This window comes from Piliocolobus tephrosceles, chromosome 6 (assembly GCF_002776525.5).
Source record: "Piliocolobus tephrosceles isolate RC106 chromosome 6, ASM277652v3, whole genome shotgun sequence".
NCBI lineage: Eukaryota > Metazoa > Chordata > Mammalia > Primates > Cercopithecidae > Piliocolobus > Piliocolobus tephrosceles.
In genome coordinates, this window is record NC_045439.1 from 133229554 (window position 1) to 133250176 (window position 20623).

General features: G+C 37.6%; 1 long non-coding RNA gene across 1 annotated transcript in view; it reads right to left on the reverse strand.

Moving 5' to 3' along the window:
* Window positions 1-20623, reverse strand: part of LOC111548272 — a 76585-nt gene that overhangs the window by 39433 nt on the left and 16529 nt on the right. Inside the window, exons 2-3 of the long non-coding RNA XR_002733354.1 lie at window positions 16463-16604; window positions 14205-14314 (exon numbers count right to left, since the gene is read on the reverse strand). This is a non-coding gene — a long non-coding RNA (uncharacterized LOC111548272). The remainder of the gene's footprint in view (window positions 1-14204; window positions 14315-16462; window positions 16605-20623) is intronic.

Below are 20623 nucleotides of genomic sequence, written 5' to 3' on the forward strand. Positions count from 1 at the left end.
TCACTTCCACAAGGAAGTCTTTTCTACCTCCATCTCACGCCTTCAATAATGTCCTTTTTTAAGATCCCACCCTATAAAAGTTGCCTATATGTTTATCTGAATTTTCTGATCTAAGATGAGGCTGATTTTCTGATCAGCTCATGAGGTCAGAGTCTTGTCTTCTGAATTGATCAGCATTATATTGTGCACTTGGAAAGCAAATAATAGTGAAACCATAATGGAGTGTTTATTAGGCACTATTCTAAGCACTTAATATGTATGATCTTACTGAATACATAAGTAAGTACTATTTATCTCCTTTAGTACATAACTGGCACTATTGTTATTCCAATATTGCAAACAAGGAATCCGAGGCACAGAGAGATTAAATCACTTACAGACACCCAGAGAGAGATGGGAGGGTGGGGTTAGGCAGCTGAGGTCAACTTAGGCTCTGAACCTCCATGTCCTTGGTGTTCAAACAATTTTTGTTGAACAAATGTAGGAGTACCTATGAATAGGCAATAAAGTAGACAGTAGTCACTCTTTTCTAACATCACTGTTTTATTAATTGTACTGCTTTTCCCACCAGCCTGACCGTATAAAGTATCATTTTCTTTTAATAAGTGTTTTATGCTCTCTCCTTCAATCCTCAACTGTAGGGTGAATAAAGAAGGTGCATTATACTCCCTCTACAAGTAAGAATCCTGATGTCTAGAGAGGGTAAGCAAGATAAAAGGCTAGTGGGCTGATACTATAAAGTCAAAGTAAGACACAGCCTTGGCAACTATTCAAGTGACATGATGCATATGGGCAATGAATCCAAGTCATCAACTTTGATTTTCTTTGGCATTAATGTCTTAGTCTTCTCACTGCTCAAGTCATATTAATTAGCAATATCGTTTCTTTCTCATAACTGCATGTGTTGCTAATGTTATTTGTTAGAATGAAATAACTAGACATTGTTTTCAACAAATTAACATGTCTATAAATAGGTCCCCAATCAGACATTAAGCCTCATGACTATTGTATCAGTACAGCTATTAGTAAATCAATAATGTGGTTTTTGCCTGTAGACTGTTTTTGGTATTTCAGATTGAATGTTGATCCCACAAAGAAAGAGACTTCTTTAAGGCAAATTTATTTAATACAAAATTTTGGTTTAAGTGAGATTCTCGTTATGGCTGAAGCTTAAGACTGTATCTTTCTGCAGGGTCTAAATACATTAGTAAATATGAAAATGGAGGGTTAACTGAATCTCTGTGGGACTATATTCCATTTTCTTGGAAAATCAAAGCATCAACATGGATGAGTTGGTGTTCTGGATTTGGTATACTCAAAGTAACAGCTACCTGGTGCTTTGAGGACTTAATATTGAGCAAGTGATAGTCTTTGACCTTCACCTATATTGACCCCTGTATTCTTAGCAAGAAATCTATAAGGTTATTATCTTTTTTTATGCAGATGAGAAAGCTGAGGCATAGTGCTATAATAATGTCACCAAATCATACTGCCAGGGAGTGACTGACTTTGATTTGAACTTATGTAATCTAGTTTCAGAGCCCGTTTTCTTAACCACTATTCTTTATTGCCTCCCGACCAACAGGTTCAAACACACATGCATAAATATATACAGGGTTTTAGAATAGTTTTTCTTAAAAAGTGAGAATTATAAAGAACTTTCTGTGTCTTATTGGAGGGTGTCATCTAAAAGGAAAATGCCATTTGGATTGTTAACACAGATTTAAAAAGAGAAAAACTGCTAAATAGAAAACTATAAGAAGGGATTTCTGGTATAATTGAGCTCTTCAATTTGATTGAGGAATTTAGCTAGTTAGATAAGACTATCAGTTAGATAAAGAAGACTATCAAGGAACAAATATTTTATAATCTATTATTTACTTTTATTTTCTTACTTTTCAGTATAGTATCACTTTTGTCCAATGATAGCAAAAAGCTTCGGTTGGTTTTTAGATAATTTTTCTAAGTCAGTGACACTTAATAGTGCATATTGGTTGGGTGCGGTGACTCATGCCTATAATCCCAGCAGTTTGGGAGGCTGAGATGGGCGGATCACAAGGTCAGGAGATTAAGACTAGCCTGTCTAACACAGTGAAACCCCATCTCTATTAAAAATACAAAAAATTAGCCGGACATGGTGGCTGTAGTCCCAGCTATTTGGGAGGCTGAGGCAGGAGAATCGCTTGAACCCGGGAGGCAGAGGTTGCAGTGAGCTGACATCGCGCCACTGCACTCCAGCCTGGGTGACTGAGTGAGACTCTGTCTCACAAAAAAAAAAAAAAAAGAAAGGAAAATAAAAGAAAAAAATGCATATTCGTCTTTAAATAACCTTGTCTGGCTACTATCTAATATTGGTCCATATAAAGCTAAATGTATCTCCTCTCTTTTTCCAAACCCAAAGGATAGAAAACGTAAAAATAAGGTAGCTTAAAAATACATTCACAGTTCTTTATTAGCAAGCGCTTCTGTCAAAACCCAGGTGTAATTTTTCTCCTAATCACAAAGTGTCACTAATGACATTTTACAAGTATATTGACTGTATTTTCTTGAGAGCTGTTTATAAAGTGGATACAATGGTTCATCCTGGTGTTTGGCCACCTTCCTTACTTAGCAGGATTGACTGGAGATCCGATCTGCCCAGGTCTGCTGCAATCTGTCCTTTAGAAGAGAGGGAATCAGAAAACCCGGACGCTACCAAAAATGTCAATTCAAGTGAAAAGAAAACATGTCCTGGCTTTTGAAGACCCTGAAGTAGTTGAAAAAAGATGATGGGTGTTTTTGACTCTAAAGCTCATTCTAAGGCGGGGAAGAAAAAAAACCAGCAAATCACTTTGCTTTTCCAAAGAATTTTTTTGAGAAATGTGGCATTCCACAGAAGAACACAAAACAGCTAAAGCTTTTAGACGGAATTAAAACAATTGCTGACATTATTTAGAGCTAAACTACAGGCAAAGAAAACAGTGAATGACCCAAAATCATGTATGTGGCATTAAAAAATATATATATTGAAATGGGGAAAACAGATTCAGAAGAAATGATTTGTAAGGATGTGGTTAAAACTATTTATATACTGAGTTCTATTTGTTTTACAGCTAGTGGTGCACGGACAGCATGAAAGGTTATCTTTGACAAGGTTTTAGCTATTATTTTCTTCCAGTGAAATGGTATTTCTTGAGAAAAAAAGGTCTTTGGAACAAAATAACAATAAATCCTGATTTAGATACATAAACCTGCCATTGATATCACATAATATCAGTGTTCTTTCTCACTCGATACAGGCGTTTTAAAGATAAATGGTAAAACTGAACTGGAAATCCATCTGGCCGGCTGCCTGCTCTAATGAATAACCCCACTTTGGCTCGTGCAATGTAAGCAGAAAGTTCTCTCCCGGCCTCTTTCGTCTGTCATGAATCTACAAGACAGCCGACATAATATCTGGGCGACAACGGTGCGCTAACAGTGCAGTGACTTCCATTTTCTTTGCTTTCTATTGATTTTCACTTAATAACTGGCGAAATACTAAACGTCCGCCCTGAGTACCTAATAAATCCTGCCTGAGCTTTTTATTGAGGAGAATTTAATAAAAACAACCATTGCGGCTGAGGGATTTTTCTTCTGGACAGAACATAGGGGTAGGGGACAGCGAGGTTGGGGCAAAAGGAAGCCATTTGATTTTTTTTCTTTTTTCAAACAGGACTTCTTCCCTTTGGAAAGCAGTGTGGTGGCAGTGTCACAGGCATCCTGTGTGTTTGCAGCAGGTTCCTTCCAGAAGCAGCTGTAAGTGCCACCTCCAGGCCATCTGGCCAGTGTGAGGAAAAGAGGCTGCAAGGGCCTGGCAAAAAACAACTTTCTGCTCCTCTGGTATCCCCTGATAACTGATTTCAATTTATGGGCAAGGACTTCCTTATCGCTATCAGTGGCTGTCAAAAATTTATAAGCATATTCATTTCCCTATTCAACTTAATTGGTATTTTGGATTTGACACTAGAAAAACAAATTTGACTTGCCTGTTGGAGTCCAAGGATACCTCCAACAGAATTCTAGACAATAAAAGGAAGGGTAAGTGTCTGAGGGGAGGGGATACTTACAAGTTATTCCATTTAATGCTAATTTGAGCCTTCCAAATTCATTTTGGGGCAATCAAAGAGCAAGAGGTCTATGCATGGCTTTTTAAAACACAAAGAAAATTGGGAAGCCCATGCTTCCCAATTTTCCTGGGCATAAACTTCTAGAACAATTTCTGTTGTTGATGCTTTTAAAAAAATCTTTTTCTTTTCTGTGATGTGATCTTTTAAACTCATAGCACAACTTATGGCTCCCTCTACTTCCTATATTTTAATTGATCTTGAGGTTATTTTCAAGTCACTGGACTTAATGAACAAATATTTTAGAATTTCTTCCTTTACATACACTCATTCCTGTCTCAATAAAATGTCTAATCAAGAATACACATGTGTAGAAAATAAAAAATAGAAGTACATACCCTTAAAGTGAAGTTAGTTGTTTCTGTGATTTTATAAAATCCACGGACCTCAGGTTTGAGTATCATTGTTATAAAAAACACAGTCACTCAAGCCATACATGACACAATTACTAATTAACTGGGCAGCTTTTCCTACAGAACATGGGAACATGGGGACAGAGGGGTCATGTGATAATGATGCAGGCTTCATGTCATGGACCAGTATTGAAATCCTAGCTTTTCCTCCTCTGAAGTTGGGTTACTTTGTCCATGAAATGGGGATATTCTTGCCAAACTGGCATGATTGACATCATCTCACCAAAATCTCAACAAGCATATAGGTACCCAACAGATGTTGTTGATTTATTTTCACGGGGGTACTTCAATAATGAGAAGTAGTTAATCAACCGGGTTAGGGTTTGAAATTGACCAAATCTCAGAAATCACCCTGATGCGACTTAACTCTTCTCTGCCTCAGTTCCCTTATCTCTAAAATGGAGCTAATATCAGAGTTTTTGAAACTATGAAAAGAATTAATGCACATTAAGTCCTTAAGAGAGTTCCTGATGTAAATTGTGGACCTGGGGTGACAACGATGTGTCAATGGAGGCTTATAAATTGTAACAAGGGGGAGAGGGCTGGGTGGAGCAGCGGAGGTGGGGCAGCAGTCAGGGGGCAGGGGCTGTATGAGAAATCTCTGTACCTTCTACTCAATTTTGTTGTGAACCTAAAACTGTTCTAAAAGAAATTAAGTCTATTTTGAAAAGTTTCCCTGCACGTAGAAATACTCCAAAAATGTTGGCTCTTATGTTTTACAAATAGTGCTCAAAAATAACTGAAAGCAATTTGTAAATTTTTACAAAGAAGAACTTGACCGTTATGTCATTCTGATGATGGGGCTTTCATTTAATTTAGATAGCATTGCCTTTTTGTTAACTTCGATTTTTCTTTTTGAGTATTATATCGTTTCTGTGCCCAATTCTTGCTGAAAGGGGAAATGGAAGTAAAAACCTTTAATATTTTCCTTTTTTCGATCATTTGATTTCTTCTCCTTTTCAGAGCAGTCTCTTTTATATTCTTGTGAAACCTCATCTGTTCTTCCCTGGGCAAAAACATGTTGTTTTCATTATGTTAGATAGGCTAACACTGGAGAAAATTCAGCAGCTCACAGTGCATATCCCCAAGTTGGAATGTGGGGATGGACAGTTCAGACGTGGAACTCTCAGGTATTTGCAGGACTGGTCTGTGTTAAGACCTTTCATCGGTTCGCATAAAGGTGTATTGCTATTCAGATAATGTCTTCCCCTGCTCAACAAAAGGTTGTTGTACTGAGCTGTGATTGTGACAAATGATTTACTATTAGGAACATTCTGTAATTATTGTTCGGTGGGACCGCAGACCGATACATCATTAACATGATAGACGGCCTTTTATATCAGCAAAAATAACTAAATTAATAAAAATGGCTTCATTCCAATCCCTGTCAGAAAGCCAATACTCAGAACAATCAAGTAGCAGTGATACCTGAGAAAGCCATAGTTTATATCCCCCAACAAATCAGGTTTTATGCATAAGCAATAAAATATTTGTATATATAATCTCTTTAATATGGATCTGTATATTATAAGAGATTTTATGGAGATCAGCTCTAAACAAAAATATAGGATATATAAATATTTTCTTCCAAATGATTTAAATTTATGTTTTTATGCAATTGGATTGCAGTTTTAGAATACTAGAATTTGCCTTTGACATCTTGTCTTTCAAGATGTCTTAAGCATGGAGAAACATTTTAATGTAGATTCTATAGACTAAAGTTTCTTTTTTCCTTTCTCTTATTTTCTTCTCTTTTTCCTTTCTCCCTTCCTTCCATCCTTTCTTTCCCTCTTTCTTCTTTCTTTCAATCCTTTCCTCCTTTCTTTCTTTTCATCAACAAACCCCTAATTTATGCTTTAAATCCTTAGCCTCACATTTCTGACATTTCTACTCAGAATGAGAGGAAAGAAAGATCTATTCTGAGTACTCTGTTGAAATAGACTTATAGAAACGAAATGCAGGCTACAGGCATTCATACAAAACTGTTGAGGTCCTCCTAAGTAGAAATGACAATTACATTTCTAGGTTTTTTTGCACTTTAGTACTGAAAATAAATTTCAATTAAAAAAATGGACCATTGTAATAATGGAGACCTGCATGGAAATCTAAGACTAGGAACTCTCAAGAAATCAGAGAAGGGATAAAACGGAACTCAACTGTTTTCTATTATTTTCTTCCGTACTTACTTTCTCTCTTTCAGTATATTTTTATCCACAATCTCATATCCAAAACTCTTGGGATGAGATGTGTTGTAATTCAGAACTATTAGGAGTTTGGAAGATACCTTGGCCACAAAGCCCAATACTATCTGCCATCACCAGGGGGTCTAGGGTGGCATCCATTAATATGTATGCAGTGGCACATATGAATACACACTAACTGGGATAAATAAAGACTGCATCATCCACATAGGTGTGGGTCACGTTTTGCTACAAATGAAATCAATTTAGGTCAAAAATAAATGTTGTGTAGAGACTTTTAGATTAAGGAATTGCTACTGAACTGTTCAAACCAACTCTAAGAATCCTGTTAATTTAAATGTAATCTAAATTCACCTTGAATCCATTCATTTGAACATTTTTTTAAAGACTTTATTTTTTTAGAGCAGTTTTAGTCTTACAGTAAAATTGAGAGGAAGGAACAGAGATTTCCCATATACTTTTTAATTTTTATTTTGAGACAGGGTCTCGCTCTGTCACCCAGTCTGGAGTGCACTGGCACAATCTCGGCTTACTCTAACCTCCGCGTTCCAGGTTCAAGTAATTATCCTGCCTCAGCCGCCTGAGTAGCTGGGATTACAGGTGTGAACCACCACACCCAGCTGATTTTTGTAGTTTTAGTAGAGACAGGATTTCACCACATTGGCCAGGCTGGTCTTGAACTCCTGACCTCAGGTTATCCATCCATGTCGGCCTCCCAAAGTGCTGGGATTACAGGCATGAGCCACCACGCTGGGCCTCATATACCCTCACATTCTTACATGTAGTGCCTTCCTCCCATCTTCCACCAGACAGGTGCCTTTGTTACAACTGATGAACCTGCAGTGACACATCATCACCACCCGAAGTTCACAGTTTACGTTAGTGTTCATTCTTGGTGTACTTTCTGTGGATATTCCATTTCATTATACATTTGCCCTTTTGCACATTCTGACAGGGTTGTTCCACTCTTTTTTTTTTTTTTTTTTTTTAATAAGAGAGAGGTGTCTTGCCATGTTGCTCAAGCTAGTCTGGAACCCCTGGGCTCAAACCATCCTCCTGCCTCAGCCTCCCAAAGTGCGGGTATTACAGGTGTGAGCCACCATACCTGGCTTTTTCCACTCTTTGCAGGAGCTTGAAAATAATAGAAATCACCACTTAATGGATACCCAATAAATACACTTTATTGGTTGAGTAACTGGTATTGTAACATCGTAGCTTTTTAGAAATGTGCTCCTGTGACTTCATACCTCTACAGAAGTTGGAAGGATCTAAATGCTTCAACCTCTGATAAACTTTATTCACTGATAAATTTATTCTCAGAAATGTTCATACTTTGTGGAAAAGGTATAAAAATAGTCAATGATTGTCTACATAGTAGATATTTTATTAAGTAAAGACATTATTTTCAAAGCCAGATTTCTATCTAAAATGATTTTGAAAAATGTTATCATAGCTCAGTTCTTCCAATGCCATTGGCATAAATGAAATCAGTGTCAGTGGCTGGCTATAAATGAAAGAGTTGTACAGAATTGTAGCTCAAAGATGCTGAGATGATATGAAAAGTCATTTTAATTCTGAAACTAAAGAAAGGAAGAGTATTGTGCAAGGTGAGGGGAGGCATGCAGGTAAGGGATCCAGTGCAACCTTTCCTGGGTAGTCAGTGAGAGAATCATGCAATTGTTTTTATGGCTAAAGCTTGATTGAGACCTATTTTAAAACTCGTCTTTTCTGCTTTGGCCTTCTCTTAAAGGAAGACAAATGCCCTTGAAAAGGAGTCTTAAAAGTATGATTCACGGACTTGGGAAGAATTACAGGATGCAGACAGCCTAGAGTGGTGCCTCCTCCCCCCAAAGGAGTTCACATTTCCTTCCTCTTAATCTGAGTGAACCATTAAAAAGTTAGTCAGTTCCCTGGAGGCTCTTCTCAAGGAATCTCCTAAAAGGAAATACCCTGCACTGGAAAGGTAATTTACCTAGACAGGATTTACAAAGCTAAGTTCCAGTTCAGAGATAACCAGTGACTTTATTATATGGGCTAGTGTATTGCTCCTTTTAAGGATTCTCCCCTGAAGTTAGTTAACAAATCAAAAAGGTAGGCAGAAGAACATCAAGAAAGAACACACCACTCTTGCACATTTTATTTATTTATTTTTATATGCAATTAAGTCCTAAACGGATAGTCTCACTACTGTTGTAATACCAAACTGTAAATATGCAATACATTGATTTTTTTTTTTTCCTGAAAAATAGGCTCGTATTCAAACCAGAAACATTTTGTGATCTATTCTGAGAATGTTTTTAATTATTTTAGCTAGTGGGAAAACTTTTCTTCGGGATAGGGATGTGGGAGGGGAACAAAAATCTGTGCTGTGGACCTTAGGGAGTGCTGCGGTAATTCAGTTTCTGAGGTCTTCAGGAAGCCGGGCTTAGGGGTTGATTCCCTTTTATGGCTAAATAACTCTTATGAATTTGTCTTTTCAAAGTCCACTGGAAACTGGAAAGAGGAGCATGATTACAGAAAGCTGCAGCTGTGAATATTTGCAAAGCAGCTTGGTTTCCCATCTCTGTCAATTCCCTCTCCCCTGCCCCCCACCTCCAGCAACTAACATCTTAGCATCTTATGCAGTAATATGATAGAACTGTCAAGAATGAATGAGGACTTTAGGCCGTATTAATTCTCATCAACAAACTAATGTCTAATGTTTTGTAGGCTACAGATAAGAAGTTGACCACTGCATTACATGTATCAATAATTTTTGCATTTTCTAGGGTTCGGTTCATGGAAGGAATTTTTTTCCTGATGGTCGTGAGAACGCTGTCAAGATTTTGTTGCTCAAATATGATCAGAACATGCATTTGTCATTTGCACACTTTTTCCTGGAAGGAAATGGAGAGGAACTGTAAACATGGAGAAACGTAGAAAAATCCAAATGCTGCAGTTGGAGTTGGCTTATATAGGGAAGCCTCTGCATATTGAAACAAATCAGGGAGACGGGGTCAGGCCAGGCAAGAGAAGACAGCACATTCTCATCTTGTACTTCTTCTGAAATTGGAAGTACAGGATTCTGAAATTCTGGTAGATTAAACGAGAACAACAAGCATCTTATTGCCTCAAGGAACTTAATGTTTTGCAGCCACAGGGCAGGATTCCGATACCATACTTTATTAACACAAACTAAAGTCAAGAAAGAAAGAAGTTTTGAGAATGCCTGGATTTGTATGTTTTCAATAAATAATACAACTCATACTGTGTGAAATGAAAGGCAGATCGTGGGAAAATGTATGATTCTATTTATAGTCAAATTTAAATTATCTGATTATAGGACAAAATTAGGAGAGACTTTAAACCTGCCCTTTTAGTGCCTAATTTGCCACTAAAAATAGTAAAACTACTCACATTTGATAAGCAATCTGTCTTGTTATTTCTTGTCCTATGAACTATGAAAAAGAACTAAGAAAAATTTCCTTCTTTCTTTTTTCTTTTCATAAAACTCAATCCAGGGCCTGCATATTATATTCACATCTTTCTTGTGTGCTTCCTTTTGTATGTTTTGGCCACACTGGTGGAATTTTCTATGATAAGAGGACCACCAATCCAGTATGCGTGGTGTGGGGTTGGCCTGTTGAGTGGGCCTCACTGGGCCTCCGGGGAAGAGGGCCAGGAATTCACAGGGCTTGATTACCACCAGGACTTTTTCTGCTTTTAAGTTAACTATGTTCTTCCTGGTAAATCAACGCCTCGACTTTGGAGATTTAACATCAGCTCTGTGACTGAGCAGAAACTCTGAAAAGAAGATGTCCCAGCAATGCCTACCTGACCTTTCTCCAAGCTTGTTATAAGGAAAATAAGAAGGTGTCCTGAGAAAGGGAGTCATTGGATGTGGAACTACCAGGGGGACTTAAATATTATTAAACCAGCTTCCATGGTGACATATGTAAACAAAAGTAAAAGTGTCTTTATACATACAAGATAAACATCATTTAGCTTTTCATTGTGTATCCCTAACAGTTGCATCTGCCTGCTGTGCATATTTTCTTTTTAAAAAAGCATAAAATTAAATTTACCAGGACTCATCCAATTGTGATTTCTCTATTTACTTCCTATGATCTAACACAATCTGGTAAATATTTATGGGACACATATACCATTAAAGTGACTGGGTTATATGTTGGTGAAATGAAGATAGAGTAGTTAATACTGGAGACTGGTCAAATGGCTCTGTTAGTATTCAAATTTTCTGTTCTTAATATGGTTGTTAGTATTTTGTTTTTGACAGGTTTGGTTTTATTACTGTGACCAATTGTTTATCTCTCCTTGTATCCATGGCCTATGATGTGTGATTTTCACATGTGACTTAAGGAGGTAAGTATATGAACTTGTCCCTTGACTTAGGGTTAACCATATGACTTGCTGTGGCCAAAAGAATAAGGTGGAAGTGACAGCACGTCCTAAGAGGCATTGCATGGTGTTGCTTTCTTTCTTATAATTGTGCTTAACCATGAGAGCATACCTGGGCAGCACCGTTTGTCCCAAGGGGAAGATGAAGATCATAGAGAACACAATCAGCTGAGCCATCCCAGCCAAGCTTAGCTGTGATCAACTATCTCTCAACTGATCTCCAGATGCATGAGTGATCATAAGCCCTGGCTATCTAAAGCCACTGCCTTTTGTAATGGTTATATAGCAGTCACAATTAGATGTGTTCTTCCATTCATTTATTAATTTTCAAACATCAGTTGGACACTTCCTAAGCCCCAAGTTCTGTGGCAGAGACCTGAGATACAAAGTGCAAATTTCCAGGGAAAACAGAAAAATGGAGCAGTAAATAAAATAGATGTGCAAAGTGCTGAGATAAAAGTGTGCCTTGAGTATACTATGGTGAACCCTTAATAGGATGGTATAAGAGGCATTCTGGAAGAGGGATAATGCCACGCGAAATTTTAAAGAGTGAATAGGGATTCAGAAGGCACTGACATTGGATTTTGAAGAGAAAAAGAGTAGAAGGGCATTCTAGGCAGAGGAAGCACATAGCATTTGCAAATACCCTCATGCTGAGAAGGAGCCTGGTACTTTGAGGCCGCAGCAAGGAGTCTGACACAAGGAGGAACCATGCTTTGCATTTTTTTTTTTTAACTCAACGTGGTACTTAACATAGCCGAGTCAAGTATGGTTAAGAGATGGCTTGGCAGTACTATTGGGCACTGTCTTAAGTGGAAACTAGAGACAATGTCTAAGAAAAGTCACCTTAGAGGTACCCAGCATCCTATGTGAATTCAGACCTAACTGCTTGAGAATGTCAAATTAAGGCAGGAAGCCTCTTGATTATTTGTGGTGTTTTTCTCTTCACTTCCTGCTTTGATCCTATAGCACAGGAACTAAAGTATTCTAAGGGAAACTACTGCCTTGGTATTTTTGGCGTGCCTCTTACCAGGAAATTGGTGGAAGTGTCACGGGTACTCTTTTCAAGAGATTTCCACTTAAACCAAGGGTGGGGGTGGGGGGGTGCATCCACTCCCTAACCATTTAAGACTTTAATCTTTTGTGGTTTGCATATTTTCTCCATCATAAAACTTCATTGAGAAACAGTTAGGAAGTCATTGAAGGTCCTATCATCACTTTATCTTAGCTGCCAAATTACAACTCTGCCATTTATATGAAACTATTAAGTAGAGAGATCTAAAACATAAGTATGTTCCAATTGGAAAGAGGTTCTAAGGTAGATCACCTGGCGGTTTTCCCCTCATTTACCAAGTTGGAAGAAACTGCCCTAAGCAAAAAAAAAGATATATTGGTTCAAGGTCCCATTAATTATGGATAAAAATGGAACTATACCCCTGGTTCCCAAGCTGGGGTGCTTAGCACCCCCCAGCTCATGGATTCTTGACTTTTTATGCAGCACACATGAAACCTAAACCATGGACAAAACTTAAATAGAGAAAAAAACAAAGTGTTTCAAGTGTCTTAAAGCAAGAAATAACAAAAAAGAAAATGGCGATTCGAATCTTTAAGAACTGAAGGAATTTGCTTTTCAGGTATCAGGCTAGTTTTAGAACGGTAAAACAATTAGTAAACTTGGCATGTAGGTGTATGAAGAAGGGAAAGATACGGAAGGGGAAGAAGAGGAAAGAAGACACTACATCTTTAAATTGAATTGAATGTTCTGTGACTTTAAATGAAAGCTCTTCTGTTGTTGGGCAAATAAATTTAAACCACTTAACATGGCAGAGAAGGTCAGGCAAGCTTATTATAGTGATCATAGCGTTACAGCTATTGCGATTGACCGCTGCTCTCTGGAATCACCAATAATCAGAGACCGCAAGCTGTGTTTGCAGAGAAAGGTCATCATTCATTTTTTTCAAAGCATTAATATCTTTTGTTTGTTTGGCTCAACATGAAACAGGAATCGATAGAGGTAATTCACAGAGCAATTAGCCCCTCATCTGTCAAACGGCATCTGGGTGTATTTAACAAAAAGACCTTTGGAAAGGTTTAAAAAGGAAGAAAGTGCCTGTACGATCAACAATTTATATTTTCTACATGACATGTTGTGTATATATCTGTAAAAAGGGGGGCCTTGGGAGTAAGAAAATATACATAAAGCATGCTATAAATCTACACTTCAGTGTTATGATGTTGCAGTGTAGAGACGGACCCTGAAAAGCTCTGATTACATCCTCGTCCCGTTCCCAGGAAGACAGCAAGCAAGTGGCATTTGGGGTCTTGTATCATGTTTGAACACAGCCGTAGTACATAGACTTCCTGAAAAAAAGACTTCCAGGTAAAAACATATTGTGGACACTGTAACAAATTGGAGAGGGTCAAGCATCAGGAACACATGTTCCCTTTTGACTTCAAAGCCTGTGATATTTGTGCTGGGCTAGACTGCTTCCAAGACAGGTCACAGCCTTGCTGTGCCGCCCATCAGCTGGCTTGGGAAGAAGTCATTGATGGAGGCATCTTTTCTCACTGCTCACCAGTGGCCACACCACTCTTGTATTAACCCTCTCTCTACATCTAATTTGCCAATATTGGAATGAAAAGCAAAATGCAAAATTAAGTTAAAAGACTTTTTGTACTCTCAAAAATGAACTATGATCTGGGTCTGTTTTTCTTTACTGAATTTCAAATGTGTGTATTATGGAATGAATGCAATACATACAAATATGTGGACTTAAAAAAAAAAATCAGCCGAGAGACTTGTCTACACGTTTACATGAGTGCTGTTACTCTCAACAGGACGAGATGTGTTTTTGAAATGTATTTTCTTTTCAATTCGGACTTTTTTTCCTCTTTTTTTTTTTTTAACTTTTCTTTCTTTCTCTCCCCCTGCACTCCCACCCTAGCCTTCTGCCTTCCCTTTTATTTGAGTCTTCTCCCAGGCCATAAAATGATGGCTAAAACTGAAGTCATAAGATATAAAAGAAAGTGACACAAGTTTTGCTTACCTTGTGGCTTGTTTTTGGTTTTGAATTTAATTTTTTTTTTCTTAATATCAGAGCATTCCAACAGGTTCCTTATCCATCTCTAGGGCTCTTTCTGGATAGCTGTGTCTTATCTGAAAATTATGTAATATAGTTAATTGGAAAAGCAAGCAGGCCAGGCACGGTGGCTCACGCCTGTAATCCCAGCACTTTGGGAGGCTGAGACAGGCAGATCACCTGAGGTCAGGAGTTCAAGATCAGCCTGGTCAGCATGGAGAAATCCTGTCTCCACTAAAAATACAAAAATTAGGCCGGGTGTAGTGACTCACACCTGTAATCCCAGCACTTTGGGAGGCCGAGGCAGGTGGATCACGAGGTCAGGAGATCGAGACCACCCTGGCTAACACCGTGAAACCCAGTCTCTACTAAAAATTAAAAAAAATTAGCTGGTCGTGGTGGTGGGCACCTGTAGTACCAGTTATTCAGTAGGCTGAGGGAGGAGAATGCTGTGAACCCAGGAGGCAGAGCTTGCAGTGAGCCGAGATTGCACCACTGCACTCCAGCCTGGGCGACAGAACGAGACTCCTTCTCAAAAAAAAAAAAAAAAAAAAAAATTAACCGGGCATGGTGGCACATGCCTGTAGTCACAGCTACTTGGCAGGCTGAGGCAGGAGAATCACTTGGGAGATGGAGGCTGCAGTGAGCCGAGATCACGCCACTGCACTCCAGCCTGGGCGACTGAGAGACATTCTGTCTCAAAAAAAAAAAAAAGGCCAGAACAAACAAACAATAACAACAGCAACAACAACAAAAAAACAAGCAGCTATAATTAACTTTGAGTAGAGTCACACTGTGAAGAAAATATCAAAGCAAAAGACTGAAGAAAATCCTCAAGTAATGTTGTCTTAGAGTGGAGGGATTATGGAGGTTATTTTTGTTTCATTCCATTTCCCTATTTTCAAACTTTTCTTTTTTTATTTCTTTTTTTTTTAGGTGAACTTTCACTGTTGTTGCCCAGGCTGGAGAGCAACGGCACGTTCTCGGCTCATCACAACCTCCACTTCCCGGGTTCAAGTGATTCCCCTGCCTCAGCCTCCCTAGCAGCTGGAATTACAGGCAAGTGCCATCACGCCTGGCTAATTTTGTATTTTTAGTAGGGACGGGGTTTCTCCATGTTTGTCAGGCTGGTCTGGAGCTCCCAACCTCAGGTAATCTGCCCGCCTCAGCCTACCAAATTGCTGGGATTACAGGCATGAGCCACCATGTCCAGCCTCAAAATTTTCTATAATAAACATAGTACTCTTCAATTGGAAAAAATAAAACGTTACTTAAAATTAATGCAATAACACAAATAAGACAATCATGTTTTTGTACACGCATTGTATTTTATACTGACCCCAGATGACCACATTTTGACTTTTTGTAAACACTGCCAAGCACTCTATAGAATTCTGTAGACATCTTAATAGAATTTTTCTGGGCAAAATTAAGATTAGTTCTTAGAGCCTTATGAAATTGTACACAGGATGTAAAACTGAAGTTGAGGAGAATAGCAAGAAGTATTATATAGCTCATGGTAAATCTAATTTTCTGAAATTATGACATTCCGTTATAAGAGAATTTCATTGTCGAATATATGGGTTCATCTTATTTTTCTGAACTTGGAATTTAATCCTGGAGACATTTTGACACAGTATTTTCTTCCTTCCAACTTTTTTTTTTTTTTTTTTTTTCTGTTTATGTGAGCTGTATTAGAAGCTTCCATACATTCACTAAATGGCTTCCTTTAATTAGATGGATTCTCTATAACCCACAAACACTGGCCAATAATTATTTTCCAGACTTCCAGTTACTAAAGCAGTCAGCAGTTGCCCGGGCTCTATTTTGCTTTCATGAAAATGCTCTAATATACTTCAACAACAGTCCAAATCATCCCACCTTCCAAGCGGTTATTCACAAGCAGGGGTCATTATTTCCTTGTTAGACTGTCTTAGGGGTGGGTCTGGTTTCTACGGGCTTTGCACATTCTTCTGATTTGTAAATCAAACCTGAGTTACAAAGATGGACTGCCACCTCCTCCGGGCTCTGCTTAGTGTCACAGGGGTACAGTTCATCAGACAAACACCTCATAAGCATCAGTTCTGGCTGCCTTCCAGGGAAAACCATGTCATGCCATTGAATAACACTTAGGACCCAATCTTTCATCCTCCTCCTCCATAACTAAATAAATTGGGTAAAGGTCTTGCCCTGTCTCAAGATAACAAGAAGTTTAAAGAACTTACTAGTGTTTCATGTTGCAGACACTGTGCTTTAGAGGAGTGAACAAAAACAAGATGGCGGCTTCCCTGAAGTTCAAAGGCAGTTCTGATAGCAAATGAATACTGACAATCCTTCGTGTTTCCCTCATGGGCACAAATAGTCCTACTGAAAACAGGAAGGGGATTTGGATTGAGGGCTGAAAGAAAATGAGCATAGACTTTTCTATCGCTATCCTGCTCAGAACCTCATTATACAGAGCAGGGGTCAACAAACTTTTTCTGTAAAAGACCAGAGGGTAAATATTTTATCCTTTGTGGGCTATACCACTTTCTTCACATCCACTCAACTCCGCTGTTCTGGTGTGACAAAGGAGCCACTGACAATCCATAAACAAAAATAAGTGTTGACCAGGTTGTAAGAAAACTTTGAAATATGAATTTCATATAATTTTCATGTGTCACAAAATAATATTCTTAAGAATTTTTTTTTTTAACCAGACGTTTCCAAGTGTAAAACTCATTCTCGGCTCACAGGCAATACCAAAGCAGCCATGGGCTGAAGCTGAATTTACTTCTCCGGTCACAGTTTGCTCACTCTCGCTCTAGAATTCAGAAGTTCAAGTTCACGCTTGTGAATCAGATTTTACAGAACCAAGGGCCCTTCTTGGCTCTCTCTCAGTGTAGTGACAGCTGCTGTTACCATGTAACTATCATCTCATGTGAATAAAGGTGTTTTTCTTTCATTTGAATCTTATCTTTTGTTATTTGAGAAAAGGCTCATTAAACTTTTTAAACTCATTGAATTTAGAAGAGAGTCTTAATTATGTGTGACTCAGGCATTGGAGGAGAATATGCATAACCAGACCAAATTAAATTTTTTTTTAGGTAAAATCCAAGATAGCTTAAAAAGGCAATAGAACTTTAAATGATTGTTTATTCAGGCAATGAATATATATATAATTGGTAAATGGTTTTGAAAACTGGTGACAAAAGAAAACATTCCCTTTCTAATGCAAGTTGGAATAAATCAGAGTACAAACTCTACATTTATGTGTGTATATATTTTATATAATAGAAAGATATGAATTAAAATATTAACAACATTTATGGAGATGGTGGAATTACTTCTTTGTGCTTTTTTCCTACTTTTTAAATATTTTGCAATATGGTTACTGCTTGTATTTAGGGGGAAAAAAAAAACAACTAATGTTACAAGAATATCTTTTGCTCCCAATTTTTAAAAGTGTTTTCATGAAGAGACCTATGCCTCTGTAGCAATCTTGGACAAGGGATCATGAAATAATCTGCATGATTCATTGACCACTGGAAGGCTTTGTGATAGCATTGAAGATAACCTTCTGTGAGCTCATAAAAATAATTACCTGAAAGTTGTACAAATTCAGCATTTTTATGACATGCAAATAAAGAAAAGGAAGGAAGAATGTGAGATAACACAAGCAAGATCTCATAAAAGGGACAGCAATAACTATATGTAAAAAAAGAAATAATGGATGTTACTAAGTTCTGTAAAATGTTGGCAGGTCAATAGAATTAAATGAGAAAGAGCCAACAAACCTCCCTCTTTTGCTATTCAAATGATGAACAAAGCACCAATTTCTCTCTGGCATGAAAATCTTATTTATATTTATGACCAAAGGTGTTTTTTAAAAGCTTGCCTTCATCTTCATTTGTAAGTTTCTTAAAAAATTGGCTGAAGCCAAACAATGAAACTTTCATTCATGAGAACAATGTAACAACAAAAAAAATTCTTCTGTGCATTGTTTAGTGGGTTTTTTCTTTCAAATTTTTTAAAAAGCAGATCTCAACCCACAGCCTAACCCTTAATTCTTACCTACATATTTATTCCTAGTATATTCTAGACACCACCAGGAAGGGATACATGTGATAGTTTATGTTTTTCTTAATTTAAAGAAAAAGATCTTGAAAGAAGCTATTAGAAAAAAAGTTATATTAAAGATATATTGCCAAGTGTCTAGTTTTAAAAGATTGCCAAGTGTCTAGTTTTAAAAAATCAAATATCAAAATATATTTATTTATGTGGTTCCCCACTTCAAGATAAGCAAGTGTATGAGAATAAAAGAAACAGTGGCTTCTCAGAAGTAAAATAATGACATTTTAGGCATTTGATACCTTTTTGCCTGAAAGCATCCAACTTGGTCATTAGATTTGGTGTGTCAATAATTTTAGAATGAGGATACTAATAGAAATACACCCAAGAGAGGCATTATTGGGTGTATCTTCCCTTCTCTCTCTTTCCCTGCTTCTATTCCATAGAAAACCAGTTTCCTAGTCTACTTGACTGACAGACTTGTAAGAGAGAAGAAATTATAGCTGCAGGACCCGTGCACTTTGCTTCACCTTATCAAACACACTCACCAATTTATGTTCTTAGCACTTTTCCACAGTCTGACAAGAATCAGGACTATTCCAGGGCTTTTTGAGCAGTCCTGTCTCTTAGGATGGTGACCTTCTATCTTGATAATTCAGATCTAGTCACTGGTACCACACACAGGCCACTGATAGATTTTCAGCCTGCTCTAGGTGAATGAAGAGGGAACGTGATTGCAGACTTTAGTTTTTACTCCTCTATATTCTGATTCAAAAATGTACTTTAATATTCAAAACTCATCTGCAAAAGATTCAACTCCCCATCATTAGCTGCTGATTAAAAGCTTATAATAAATGAAGGAGATGGATGATGTGCGCCTGTCCGTTTTAGTCGGGGACATACCAATAGACTCACTAAATTTATGAAGCTATGTATGAGCGCTAAGTGAGTTCTACAGAAAACGTTCTTAAAAATTGCAGACTTCATAATTTGGCAGAGAGAGTCATGGAAGACTTTGTAGAGGAACTAAAATGTGAGTCAGACCTTAAGGATGAGTAAATTTGGATGGGTACACAGAAGGAGAGGCAAGAGAAAGTAATGAACCGTGTGGATGACTACTATTACATTGTATCTGAGGACCTCTGTGGGTTCTGCAAATGCTGTCCCATTCCATTCTCATCAGATGAGGAAGCTGAAACTCAAAGAATATACAGTTTTCCAAAGATTGTATAGCTAAGAAATATGGAAAGATAGACTCAAGCTCAGATTTGCCTCATTCTGAAGCTTACGTTCTTTTCGGTGCACTGAACTGTATCAGAATGTTTTTTAGAATGCAGACTGACAGGAGCAAGAGTGAGGAGGTGTGAATAAACACAAGTTTCAGGATGACAGAACTACCTTCCTGGAAACAATGGTTGGGATGAAACGGCGAAAAAAAATTTTTTTTCTAAGAAGAATTTCAAAATGAGATTCCACCCGCTTAACAAGCATTTCTCAAACCTGAATTATTTTCTGATTGTAAAAGTATTCCATGTTAATTGTAGAAAATTAAAAAACTATAGAATCACCAGCTATAGAATCAAACAGAACTGCTATTGTTAATGTTCTAGTGTATCATCTTCCAATCTTTTCATATTTTTTCAAATATATCCATATTTAAGTATGTATTAGTTTTACAAAATTAAAATTTTGTTTTTTTTTGTATTTTGATGTCTGAATTAGTAATATATCACCACCATACTCCATGTCTTCTATATTCTTTGGAAACATTTTAAATAAATATAGAATATTGCATCCTATAAGTTACCATAGTTTATTAAACTTCTATTATTGAATGTTGATGTTATTTCTAGTTTTTCTTAATTATAAATAATGTCTATTTTATCTTATAAATCATTTATCTCTGATTTTTCCTGAAAAAACAATTTTTTTTTTTTTTTTTTTTTTTTTTTTTTTTTTTTTTTTTTTTTTTTGAGACGGAGTCTGGCTCTGTCACCCAGGCTGGAGTGCAGTGGCCGGATCTCAGCTCACTGCAAGCTTCGCCTCCCGGATTTACGCCATTCTCCTGCCTCAGCCTCCCGAGTAGCTGGGACTACAGGCGCCCGCCATTACGCCCGGCTAATTTTTTTGTATTTTTAGTAGAGAGGGGGTTTCATCGTGTTAGCCAGGATGGTCTCGATCTCCTGACCTCGTGATCCACCCGTCTCGGCCTCCCAAAGTGCTGGGATTACAGGCTTGAGCCACCGCGCCCGGCCGAAAAAACAATTTTTTAAACAAAAGTTCAGCTTGGCTTATTTCCCACTATACAGAAAATTTAAATCAAAATTTAAATTGTG